The sequence below is a fragment of the Dromiciops gliroides genome, chromosome 6, assembly GCF_019393635.1.
Source record: "Dromiciops gliroides isolate mDroGli1 chromosome 6, mDroGli1.pri, whole genome shotgun sequence".
Taxonomy (NCBI): Eukaryota; Metazoa; Chordata; class Mammalia; order Microbiotheria; family Microbiotheriidae; genus Dromiciops; species Dromiciops gliroides.
The window spans coordinates 198,887,385-198,901,858 of record NC_057866.1 but is presented as its reverse complement, the minus strand read 5'-3'; positions in this window follow the sequence as shown (position 1 = coordinate 198,901,858).

The following is a 14,474-nucleotide window of genomic DNA, read 5'->3' as shown; positions in this document are numbered from 1 at the left end:
TTTTGGAACACAAGATTCACAAGTAAGTTCTTCAGGCAAAATCAGTTTATTTTCATGCTTTATTCTTCTTTCTCTGCCTTATCATCATCAATTACATTTTTCAATACCTATTTTAAATCCTTATCTTCCTCCATTAAGTCTTGTCTTAGTTTCTGCTTACCCATATAACAGCTGGATATTGTGACAACCTCCTCTGAACCTCAATAGCATTCATTTGTATTTCTCATTTATTCTTACCACAACAAGGAAACCAGGACAGTTGAGCTGTAGATGCTTCAAGCAAAAGCTATTATTGCCAGTGGCTTTGAGAATAATACCAGCCTATCTTTAATGTTAGGTTTGCCCAGAAGCAAGAGATAACATCTAGGAGAGCTAGCTCATTCTACATATGTTGATTTGGAAGGGTGGGAAGAAAAAGAGCCAAGTGAGATTTCTTTGTGGTGGAAAAGTTTATCTTAAGGGGTCTATTTTTCCTGCATGACTTTCTCTGTGCATCCTCTTTATCACTCAGTATTGTATTGAGGTGTTTTAATCATGTCTGATTCTTTGATCCCACTTGGGGTATTCTTGGCAAAGATGCTGTATTGGTTTGCAATTTCCTTCTCTAACTCATTTTATAGATGAGGAAATGAAGCAAACAGGGTTAAGTGACTCACCCAAGATCACACAGCTAGTTCATGTCTAAACCAGAGTTGACTCAGAAAGATGAGTCTTCCTAATTTCAGGCCCAGCACTCTATCCACCACACTATTTAACTACCTACATATTTTTTAGATTCCTAGAAATTCTGTACCTACAGTAAAAACTAATAACTCTCTTGTAGCAATTAACTCTTTCGTACAGTCAGATAAATAATATAACAGGATCATGGATTTAGAATTGGAAGAGACCTTAGCTAAGAGGAACCTTGATGGGAGATAAATTCTTCAGTGTCTCAAAGTATGGCTGCCTTCTCTTATCTATCTTTCAAGAAACTAGAAAGTGGGTATTCCATTAAGCTCAGATGTATCTTTCTGTACCTTGTGAACAAAATTTAGCAAATTCAAGGACTTTGGGAAATCCATTTGTCCTCTCTGGAGTTCAGTTCTAGAGTTAAGTAAACTAATTTTGGTTTAGCAGGGAGAGCAACAGACTGAAAATCAAGAGGCCTGGATTCTAGAAGTGTCTCGAACTGGCTAGATGTGCAGTCTTGAGCACTTAACTCTTGTGGAACTCAGTTTCATCACCTAAAGAATTAGACAACATCTAACATCTAGCTGGGGAATTCAAGTCTCTTGGGGCATTAACATTCCAGAGCTTTCACTAGGAATTTCAGCATATGGGGCAAGCAAAGAACCCAAAGATACTTTAAAGCCAACTTGTACTGGTATCACTACTGATCCCAGAATTTTATGTCATACAAATTCTTAGCCAAGCTTACCATCCCAGTTGGATGCAATCTCACCTGTGTGCATGGAAAGGAAAGGAAAGAAATAAAATGGAAAAAAAACCCCATAAACTAGTACATGTTGCCATCATGGATTTCTGACATCCTGGTCCCTAACTCAGGCAATAGGGAGGTAGCCACCCAAGTTAGGCACATGTCCACCAGTAGGGGAAGCTACAATCAGGCAAAGGGTTATAATGGTGATTAGACCCAAAGAAAGTAGCAATCCCCAGACTAGGTGAAATGAGGGGGAAATAACATTTCTTCCCCCATGGTGGATGTTGAGATAAGAGGGAGGGTGTGCTTTCTCTCCTCTGTGGTCTCCTGTATCTTAATCTAGAAGCACATCCTGAACATCACCACCCTTCAGGGCAAAAGCACATGTGGGAGTACTGAGACAAAGCCCTTGTTTATATATAGTTATTTTACGTTGTCTCCCCTATTAGATTATGAGCTCCTTGAGGGCAGAGATAGGTGGTGGTGTTTTTTTTGGTGTTTTTTGGTTTTGGTTTTGTTTTACATTTCTCTGTAACCACAGCATTTAGCATAGTTCCTGGCATATAGTAGCTACTTACTAAATGTTTATTCTGTGATGACTGACCCACTGACATACGCCATTCCTACAAAGAATTTCACTGATCATTCATACGTGCTTCCCCACTGAAACAAAGAGAAGACATCATTCGGAGTCATTACAACATAGCTCCCCATTGAGAGGAAGTGGAATTGGGCTCAGTAAGTGATAAACAATACTGGATATTTTATATAATGGGTCTATTGAGAGAATGCAGTTACAAAAATTGCTCTAAAATCCCAGTTCTACTTCTAACTATCGAATGCCTTTGGGTAAATTGTTTAACTCTACTATTTTTCTAATAAACAATCTTTAAAAAGTAAGGTGGGGGAAGAGAAGGAAGAGAAGGGATGGGGAAGGGATATTTATCAATAAGTCTTTGGAGTCATAGTAAAAAAATTAATCACAGAGTAAAGACAGAAAATAAATAACTCAATAATAAAAATCATATTTACTAAAAAGTTCTTCAGGAACATGTTTCTATAAATTCATTCCAAGATCATTTCAGTACCACAATCAATTCACAGTGGTGTTGACCAGCTTATCCTCTAACAAAATGTTGGTTTTCTGTCATGTAGTCACAGCCTAAGGCCCATAGTATTGGCAAACAATTAACCTGTCAACTTCAGGTTTTTCATTAATAATTTTGGACCATATCCTGCCATTGATATTTATTTTAAACTCGCATTGATTTCCGTGGGAATTCCACATGGCAGATGATGGCAGGATACAGCCCAAAGGGAACTACTTCAGAATAGGTTCCCACTTTCATTCCCTTTGTGTTTGACCCTTATTAAATTCAGTCCCCCACATTGTACATATAAAAATAGCCTAGCAGGCAATATAAATGTGATAAAGATTTCTATTTGCACAACCAGGTTTATAGGTCAAGTGTCTGGGAGAGTTTGCAAATCTAAGAGAGTTAAATTTGAAACCTCCTTGGAGCTCTGTTTATGGTCCCTATTCCAACATTAAGTATCAGCATTAGTCTTGCTAAGTGGTCTCAGGATACACTATATCATTTCAAAGACACAGCATTAAAATCATTTTTGAATAGCTTAAAATTAAACACTCTCACGAAAATGGCACAAATTAGCTATTTAAATGGGCCAGGTTATTATGGGACTTGAAGATGTGGCAAAGAACTAGCCATGTTAGAATAATATTGTCATTAGTAATGACCTTAGTAGCCTGGTTCCTAGGATATTTTCCTAAATTCCTATGAATCTTCCCTGGAGCAATGGTGTAAGGGAGGGGAGTGGTTATAAGACACAAATGGTCAAAAGATATGGATAGTTTTTAAAAGAAATTTAAAACATCAACAAGTATATAAAATATTACTCCAAATAAATACTAATAATAAATACTACTTCTAATAATAATAATAACTAATAATACTAATAATAAAAATGCAAATTAAAGCAACTTCAAGGTTTCACATCATATCCCTCAAAGTAGCAAAGGTGGAAAAACATACAAAAATAATAGTAAATATTGGAGAGGATAGGGGTGGGGGGAGTGGCACATTGATGCACTTTTGGTGATACTGTGAAGAATTTCAACCATGCTGGAAAACAATTTGCAATTATTTGAGAAGTTTGTCCAAAGTATTGATTCTTTTAGGCCCAGAGATACCATTATTTGGCAAATGCCCCCAAAGAGGTCAAAAACAGAAAATAAAGGTCCCACATATGCCAAAATATTCATAGTAGCACTTTCTGTGATATGAAATAATTGAAAACAAAGTGGCTCTCTTTGATTAGAGATGACTGAACAAAATGAATGTGTGTGTGTGTATGGGTGTGATGGAATTGTGTTATGACATAAGAAATGACAAATATAAAGAATTCAGAGAAATTTGGAAAGAATTCAATAAACCAAGGCAGGGTGAAGAAGTAAGCAAAACCAGAATATACATGAACAAAGATGAAATTTTGAAGAGTTGAATTCTGATGAATAGTATTCACCAATCAGCGTCATCAAAAACTGATAATGAAACACATCTCCTTCCCAGTGGAGAGGTGAGGGATTACAGATTCAGATTGTGATATTTTCTTTGAGATTCAGTCACTGTACCCACTGGCTTTGCTTCAATCTTCTCAGTATTAAACTAGAGGATATATGTACATGGTAGTGAGGTGATAGGCTGGAGAGAGAGTTAGGGAGAAGTCACTGTCGTATAAAATAAAATATATTATTAAGATATTAAACTAATAAATAAATTTTGCAAACAATCTGGGGAAAAACATAACCAAGTGATACATCAATAAAAAACAGAGAGAGATCCTTAGAAACAACTAAAGCAATACTAAATATAATGAATGATCCAGGAGAAAAATACTACTGAAGTAAGTGTTAGAATTGTCATTAATGAAACATTCTTAGATCCACTTGGGGGGAAAATGTCTTTTAGGGATCTTGATCCCTGGATTCTAGCAGCTAGGTGGTGCAGTTGATAAAGCACTGACCCTGGATTCAGGAGCACCTGAATTCAAATCTGGCCTCAGACACTTGACACATTCTAGCCATGTGACCCTGGGCAAGTTACCTAACCCTCATTGCCCCACAAAAAAATAAACAAATTATCACTAAGTAATTGTATCCCTGCAGATGTCATAGAATCATAGATGATATGTCAAGGGACCTTACAGGCCAACAGCTACACCCCCTGGTTGGTTGGTTATTGTCCTTTGTTGTCAAAGAGGACCAAAATAACATCACTATGTTAGACTCAAGTTACAGGGTGTCTGAGTGTAGCTGATCAGACCAATATGAGCTCAGAATGCTCTACCACAGGTTGGGCACAAATAGTTCATAGTGAACATTTGGGTAGGATTGTCTACATTTCAGCATCTCACATTTCTTATGAGCTCCTTCAATTCTACTTTGCTCATAGAGCATAGCCCCTTCTTTGATGTCGGCATGCCATGCTGAGTGGTCCTGTGCCAGTGTCTCCCATGTCATGCAATTGATTCCAAAGTTCTTAAGAGAGACCTTGAGAGTGTCCTTATATCACTTTTTCTGACCACCATGTGAACGCTTGCCTTCCGTGAGTTCTCCATAAGAGTCTTTTAGGCAAGCATACATTTGGCATTTGAACAATGTGGCCAACACAAAGGAGTTGCACTCTCTGCAATAGAGTTTGAATGTTTAGCAGTTTAGCTTGAGAGAGGACCTCAGGATCTTATGCTGATATATTACACTGCCTGGTGATCTTCAGAATCTTCCTAATACAATTCAAATGGAAGTGATTCCATTTCCTGGCATGGTACTGGTATACTGTCCAAGTTTCACAGGCACACAACAAGGTCAACACAATGGCTCTGTAGACCTTCAGTTTGGTGATCAGTCTAATACCTCTTCTCTCCCACACTTTCCTTCAGAGTCTCCCAAATGCTGAGCTAGCTCTGACGATGTGTATATCAACCTCATCATCAAAGTGTACAACCCTGGAAAAGTGAACTTATCCACAGTATTCAAAACTTCTCCATTTGCTGTGACTGATGGTTCCATATATGGATGGTGTGGTTCTGGCTGATAGAACACCTGTGCTTTTTTGGTATGAATTGTTAGGTCAAAATTATCAGAAACAGTAGAGAATTTCTTTGTTGCATCTCAGTTTCAGAAGCTGAAAACAACAATTCATGCACATGTACTCCCTCCACTTTAGTCTTGGCTTGTAGCCTTTCCAAGTTGAAGAATTTACCATCAGAGTGGTAGCTGATCTTGATGCCGTGTTCATCCTCATTGAAGGTATTTGACAATATGACTAAAACATTATGCTCAAAAGGAAAGGAGGAAGCACATCGCCTTGTTTCACTCCATTGGTGACTGTGAAAGTGCAAGAGCATTGTCCATCATCCAGAACTCAGGCAATCAACCCAGTATGAAACTGACATACAATACTGATGAACTTCTCCAGGCAACCAAATTTTGACATAATTTCCCATAAACCCTCACAATTGACAGTACCAAAGTCCTTGGTCAGGTCTATGAATACTGTGTAAAGACATCCATTCTGCTTCTGGCATTTCTCGGAGTTGTCAGGCAGCAAACACCATATCATGGATACCCCCTGCCTAAAATGCGAATACCCCCTGTAGTGTGAGTTCCTCATCTGTAAGATCCAGTGGGAAAGATTGGCAACTTTTTACTGCCAGCAACTATTTCACTTTTGCCTTTGAATTCTCAAGTTGTAGCACAGTGCCTGGCATACAGTGTGGGTTTGATAAATGCTAGTTCACTGATTGGCCACATATTGCCTTAAATATATTTGTTGTGGGGACAAAATGAAATGTCGATGACAATGCTTCATAAGTTATAAAGTGTGATAAAATGTCGATAATTATTCTTTTTAAAAACAGATGTTATTGCTAGCTTTTGGTTTTACTTTACCTAAATTTATCCCTGAATCTTCCCTTTCCCCAACTCCCACTGCCTACTGAGGGCCATTCCAAAAAAGAAATTTTTTTAAAATGAAAAACTAGAAGAAGAAATCATCAAAAATCCTAATCATACATATACCATGCCATAGTGGTGGACCACTCCCCCTACTCCTTTGCAGGGACCAGGGTGGTCACGGGGGGTGTAATTATAAAGTTTATAGTTTTGCCGGCATATAAGGTTTTTTTTGTTGTTGTTGTTTATTTGTTTGTTTGTTTTGGTGAGGCAATTGGGGTTAAGTGACTTGCCCAGGATCACACAGCTAGTAAGTGTCAAGTGTCTGAGGTCAGATTTGAACCCAGGTCCTCCTGACTCCAGGGCCGGTGCTCTATCCACTGTGCCACCTAGCTGCCCCTGCATATAAGTTTTTAATAGGCTAAAATAATGCTTTAAAAAGCCTAATGCAATGAGGAGAGAGAATAGATACTGGGAGGTCACTTAGGAGGCTATTTCAATATCTTGGTTCTGAGGTTGGGAAACAAAGGAAGGAAAGTAAAAGGAGAGTAGAGAGAGCTTGGCAATAGATTATATGTTGGGAGTGGGACGAAGTGGAAAGCTTAGTATTAAAGCCTAGAAGAATATCATTTATAGTAATATCCGTGTGAAGAGGAAGTTGATTTAAGGAAGAAGATGCTGAGTTCAATTTTGGACATTTCTAACAGGCAAATACAGCTAGGTAGCACAGTGGATAGGAGTGCCAAGTCTAGAGTCAGGAAGACCTTTCTGAGTTCAAATCTGGCCTCAGACAATTACTAGCTGTATGACCCCTGGGCAAATTCACTTAACCTTTTTGCCTCAGTTTCCTCATCCATAAAAATGACCTGCAGAAGGAAATGGCAAACCACGTGAGTTTCTTTGTCAAGAAAACCCCAAATGGGGTCATGGAAAGTCAGACATACTGAAAAATGACTAAACAAAGGGAAATAAAGACCTAGAATTCAGAAGATATGGAGTTTGGGGGTTGACTAAATACTGATGATACTTCTAAATGAAGCATTTTATAGAAGCATAAAGAGATAAAATCATAAGGTGGTGATGCAACAACTCACCCCTGGCCCCAAGCAGGAAATATTATAATAGCTTTAGAAATATTCCTAATGACATGAGCTTGCAATAATAATTGAAACAATTTAAATAGCAATTCAAGCTTTACCAACCATTTTCTTATCAAAAACCCTATAAGATTGAAATGTATATATCTATTTTGAAAACTTTTACTAATGTGTTTTGTTTTTAAATTGCAGGCATACAGGTCCTTCCCACTCCTTGAGAGGTCTCTTGTAACAAAGTAAAAGAAGCCAAAATAACCATACAATGACTATATCTCAAAGTGTGTACATTTCATATCTACAGAATACCCTCTACCTCTCTTTTAAAAAATAACAGAAATCTAATTGACCTCCCTTCAAAAGTTCACCTCCATTGAAAAAAAGGAGATAAGGAAACAAACTTCTTGTTTTATATATATATGTGTGTGTGTGTGTATGTATATGTATATGTGTGTATATATGTGTATATACATATATCTATAAGTATATACATATATGTATGTATGTATATAAAATCAACCAAAATAAATTACTTCAATGGATGTATATAACAGATAGATAAATTGATAGATAAAGGGAGGAAGGAGGAGAGGAAGGATAGGGAGGAGAGGAAGAGAGAAAGAGAAAAAATGTCTTATTTCACATCTAAAATCCATCACTTTTCTCTTAGTGATACATTCTTTCATCATTGGTCCTCTGATGTCATGAATAGCCATTGTATTTATCATAGTTCTTATACGTTTTAAAATTATGTTGTTTTCATGTTGTTTTCAGTGTTGTCATTATAAAAATCGTTCTCCTGCTTCTGCTCACTTCATTCTTCATTGTTTTATAAAAGTCTTCAAACTGTTCACTTTTTTTTTTTTTTGGTGAGGCAATTGGGGTTAAGTGACTTGCCCAGGGTCACACAGCTAGTGTTAAATGTCTGAGGCCGGATTCGAACTCAGGTATTCCTGAATCCAGGGCCAGTGCTCTATCCACTGCGCCATCTAGCTGCCCCCTGTTCACTTTTATAATACTGATTTTATAGTATAAACTGTTATCCTGGATCTTCTCTCTTCATTTTCCATCAGTCTATGTAGGTCTTGCCATGTTTCATTGAAATTATGACCACATATATTACAGCACAATAGCATTCTGTCACATTTATATACCACAACTTATTCAGCCACTCCCCCATTATAATGGGCATCCCTTTAGTTTCCAGGTAGTTTTTTTGCTACCACAAAAAGAGCTGCTATTAATATTTTTGTACATATAATTTCTTATTTCTTTGGTAACTTTGAGTATAGGTCTAACAGTGTTATACCTCAGTCAAAGAGCACGCAGATGTTTAGTTACTATCTGTGTATAATTCCAAATTGATTTCAAGAATGATTGTACCTATGTATAAGTGCACCAACAGTGCCTATTTCCCCAGAGCTCCTCCAATATTTATCATTTTTCTTTTTCTGCCATCTTTTCCAATCTGATAGCTGTTAGGTTGAATCTCAAGATTTCTTGAATCTCCATTTCTCTAATTAGTATTGATTTAGAGCTTTTTTCATATGGCTATAAATAGACTGGGCTTCTTCCCTCAAGAACTGCCTATTGGTATCCTTAGACCACTTCCTAATTTCTTATTCTTATATGTTTGAATCAGTTTCTTACATATCTTAGAAATGAAATCTTTATCAAAGAAATTAAAATTGTTTCTTTGGGGGGCAGCTAGGTGGTGCAGTGGATAGAGCACTGGCCCTGGATTCAGAAGAACCTGAGTTCAAATCCGACCTCAGACACTTAACACTTACTTACTAGCTACGTGACCCTGGGCAAGTCTCTTAACCCCAATTGCCTCACACACACAAAAATTGTTTCTCTTTTAATCTTAGCTATATTGGACTTTCTTATGTAAAAATGGTTTTTGTTTTTTTTATTTTATATCATTAAAATTATCTATCTTATCTCATGTGACTCTCTGTCCCTAGTTTGGTTGTGAACTTTTCTCCTATCCTTAGATTTGATAAGCAAGTTTGTTGATAAAGTAACATTTAAACTGATGCAATTTACGAAAATCCGGAAGCCATTAGGGATTTCTAATTCCGAATTAGATGGATGCTTCTGACAATCCTTAATCTTAATGTGTGAACAGTAAAGGCTAACAAATAGACTTAGAGCCTGGAGACACTAGTTATCTGGAACTGTTTAGTGTTCCGAAAATCTGGGTTCTTGGGAAGAGGAATCTCCTTAAGATGAAAGGTCTATCATAGTTAAGGCTCTGAGAACAGATGGATACTCCTTATGGAACGAAAATCTGCTTAGAGATTTTTTTCCCCTGATCAGTGATGATGATGGTGATGGCAGTGGGTGCTTACGATCATGATAGCAATGATTGTAGTCATACAAGTCCCTGGACTTTAACGTGAGAAAGAAGTGGTAGAGTATATTTTACCTTTTATGCCGAATAGGTACTCTTTCAAGTTGGGGGAGAGGAGTTCCAACCAAAGCCAGAGCATGGGAATATAAAGAAGGCCACCATCTTGTGCCTACTGTCACTTTATCTGTATCAACAGTGACTGGAAAGCAATCATCAACAGTCAGTATATGTCACGATCACAAATACGGCACGGACTATTATTGTTCATCCTTCATTTTGGAAAAGAACTAATGACATCATGGGTGCTGTCTTGACTTGAGTGTAAATTGAATTTAAGTGACACAGAGTTGCACAAAGTCATCAGCTTCATTCTCTTTGCCAGAGTCATTGAAGTCCAGTGGCAGAACAGAAGTCAGAATGACTGGTGATGGCCTCTGGTTAAGTGGATAAATTTGATGTCTTAGATGTCTGGCCAAGCTCTAAGCTCTACATAGTATCTGCTTCACTCACCTTCACAGTAATGGAACAAATTGTTGTCATCTGTCCATTCCACTGGGGAAGTCTTTACATGTTTGAGTAGACATCCTCCTAACTCACCAATGAGTTTTAAGTCTGTAAGTTACCCTAAACCTGGTTTAGCCTGTCTGCTGAGGCAGTTTTATTGGGGTGTGGATGCTGCTCATGATGCAGCTTCGTGGAGCCACACATGAGAGTTGGGTGATAGGTGGACACCAGATGTAGATGAGCAGCCCTGAAAAGGAATGAGCAAGCCCTCACACCAGAGGTGCTAGTCCTCCCTGAACACCTCATACACATCACAAATCTGACACAGACTATATGCATTATGAAAAAACAACAGGGAGCTGGGTGCAAATATGAGCAGCGCAAATATAACTAGAAAACATTTAAGATGAGGCATGCTAGGTACCAGGAAAACCTGAGATCAAATTCAGCTTCAGATACTTACTAGCTATGTAACCCTAAGTCACTCCCAGTCTGCCTCAGTTTCCTCATTTGCAAAAGAGGGATAATAATAGCACCAACAATCTAAGGTTACTGTGAGGATGAAATAATATAATATTTGTAAACCTTTGAAGGGCTTTGAAAACTTCAAAGTGCTATATGTATATTAGCTATTACTACGCTTATCGTTATTATCAGCAGGTCTATAACAGAATACCCCAGGGATTTGTGTTTGGTTCTGTGGTGCTAAATATTTTATAATGACTTGGATTAGATGGTATGCTTGTCAAATGTATAGATGATGCAAAGCTGAGAGAGATAGTTAACACATTGTATGAAGGTTTTAGGAGGCAAAAAAAGATCTTCACAAACTAAAACTTGGGAGTGGATCTAATAAAATAGAATTTCACAGGGCAAGGATTCCAAAAATCAACCTAGAGAGTATAAGTAAGTAAGAGTATAAGTAAAGAAATTTGACTCAAAACCATTTGGAGATATTAACAGACTGACAGCTCAATATAAATCAATATGGCAGTTTTTAAAAAGCCAAAAAAAATTGAGCTACTTTAAGAAAATCAATGCTTTTAGGAAAAAGGTGGTGACAGTCATAATATCATAGATTTCAAATTGGAAGGGACCTCAGAGGTGATCTAGTCTAATCCCCTCATTTTTACAATGGAGACTGATGTCCAGAGAAATTAAGTGACTTGACAGATGACAGAATAAGGATTTGAACACAGACCCTCACATCCATCTTCTTCCTTAGTTCAGTTCATCACTCCTAGTCTGAACTATTGTAATAGCATGGAAGTTATTCTTCTTGCCTCAATCTATCCCCTCTCTAATGTATCCACCTCAACTTCCAGTGATTTTCCAATATGCAAATATAACCATGTCACAACCCTAACCAGCAAACTCCAGTGGCTCCCTATTGCCTCAAGGATCATATAGAAACTCCTGGATTAAGGTCTTTAAGATCTTCAGAACCTGGTCCTAACTTATCTTTTGAACCTTCACCATATATACATTCTACAATCCAACCAAACTGACCTTCTTCCTGTTCCTTACACATAATAACTCCATCTCTTGTCTTCATTCATGTCTTGCCACTGGCTGTTCTCCATGCCTGGAACAGACTTCCTTCTATCTCACTTCCACCCCTTATATTCCCTTATTTCCTTGGAAATTCTGCTCATGACCCCTTCTATATGAAGTCTTTCCTGATTCCCTCAGTGCTAGTGCCCTTCTACCAAAAAAGATACTTTTTATTTATTTTGTGAGTATACTTATTAATGTTCATATTATTTTCTTCAATAGAATGAAAGGTCCTTGAAGGCAAGTATAGTTTCATTCTTATCTTTCTACCATGGTACCCAACACAAAATAGGTGCTTAATAAATGTTTGTTGACTGACTAATCAAAACCCATCAATAAAGAAACTTTCCAAAGTTCAACCAACTCGAGTCCAAGGTGGGATTTTAATATAGCTCTTTGTGATACCATGACCACCGTTCTCTCCACTATGACATGCTAACTCTTGGAATTTTTATAAATGCTTTCTCTATTGTCTTTCTTTTGCAGAACTCTAATCTAATAGCCTAACCATCTGAGTTGAAGAAAGGGGTTTCTTATAGTTCTAAGTTCTATTTTCAACTTGAAACATCCTGGTATGTGTTTCGCACAGTGCCTGACACATAGTAAATACTTAATAAATGCTTGTTGTCTGGACCTAGTATTGTGCTGGTCTTTTTTAGATGCAACTATATATTGTTAACCTATCAAATTTGTGGTCCACTAAGAGCCCAGTTTCTTCATGTAATTGTGGGTGTGAAGTTATCCCACCTCACCACCACCCTGCTAGAAACTGCAAAGAGATGCACAATGAACTACACCAGACTTGTTCTTATTAAATTCAATTCTGTTTATTTTTGTGTAGCTCTCCTGGATCTCTTCCCTTTCATATCTTTTTCCCCCAGAAAATATTGTATACTAAGTATTTCTTCTGAATCATAATAAAAACTAGCAAAATATTTGCTGAACACTTCATATATGTGTGTATTATATATATGTACACATACATATGTATATAACATGTTACCAGTTTACATATATGTATGTGTGCATGTGTGTATCACAGCCCTGCATGGCACTATATCTCTACTCATTTGGTTGACATAATAAGAGAGATGGTCTTTTATTAAGTTGCCTTTCATTTCTCATGTGTGCAAACCTCCAGGATTAGAAATTGCTTATTGCGATTTATCAGAAATCCTGAAAACTCTAAGCCCCTTGATTTAAAATAAGGGTATTCATATTATAACTGGCAGAACAGTATCAAAACCTCTATTGTACATGAATATGGGGTATCTATCCCCAGGAATGTATACAAGCTTTAGTAATTGGGAATTATATATTCTTTATAGTCTATAAAACCAGCTTTCTATGATCAAAAAATATACTCCAATCAAATGAAACATTTAAAAGTGAGTTAAACATGATATTCTTTGTTACTGTTGTTGTTGAGTCATTTCAGTTGTATCCGACTCTTCATGACCCCATTTGAGGTTTTCTTGGCAAAGATACTGGAGCAGTTTGCCTTTTCCTTCTTGAGGTCATTTTACAGATGAAGAACTGAGGCAGAGGGTTAAATGACTTGCCCAGGGTCACACAGCTAATGTATCTGAAGCCAGATTTAAATTCTTCTTTGTTGTCATCTCTTTAATCTGCTTCTGCATTCCTAATAAAGGATGTTGCACATATTGGGGGAGGCACCTTGGGTTTTAAAATTGTACCTTTTATTTTTTTTTTCCTTGACGGCACTCCAAGTATTTTTAATGCCAAATGGCATCAATATGTCTGTTGATCTCCAAATGTTTTTGATTTGAGCCTTTGTTTTGTTTGGGAGTTTTTTTAGACCAAAGAAACCAATAAAAACACTGGAGACAATTTCTTTTTTAACCTTTTTCCCCCCCAAAGCAAAAGGAGGGATAAAATTGATTTTAGTGGGTGTGGAAATCACCACAGTTCTGAAGGTTTACTTTGTGTGTGAATTTTCTGAGTGTAATTTGAAACAACGTTCTTCTAATTTCCAGGGGAGTTAATGTGTCAAACTACAAGCTGCTGACCTTGAACAAAATCAGCAAGTATAAATAAAAACCCTCTGAAAAAACAACAGTGTCATTGGAAATGAAGGTGATATGAAAACAAAAGATAGCAATAAGCTTTTTTTCAAAAGAATAGTAAAATTAACACCACTATTTTCGAAATGAGTTTAATATTAATTCCAAAGATGAAAAATTGTTCATACACCTGTGTATGTAATTCCTTCTTCAAGATGCATTCCAATGACATTCATTTATAGACCTTATTTGTACTATCTTTGTCCTTTTTGCAGGTCAGTGTGGTTTATTTGTCTTACTCCCTTACCTCACTAGTGACACTTGTTCTGATCACAAAACTATGGTCCATATCATACCATTGCTGAGATTATAGTGTCTACTGTTCTATTAATAAAGGTCTTTTCCTGGTCTTTAAATATTTTCTCCCTTGAGCTTTTTTTTTTTAAAGCTACCAGGAATATGGTGACTTTTACATTTACAAACGGAAATCACTTTTTTAAAGGTCCATGCTTCTCTATTATTTATGGTAGCCAATATCTGCAGG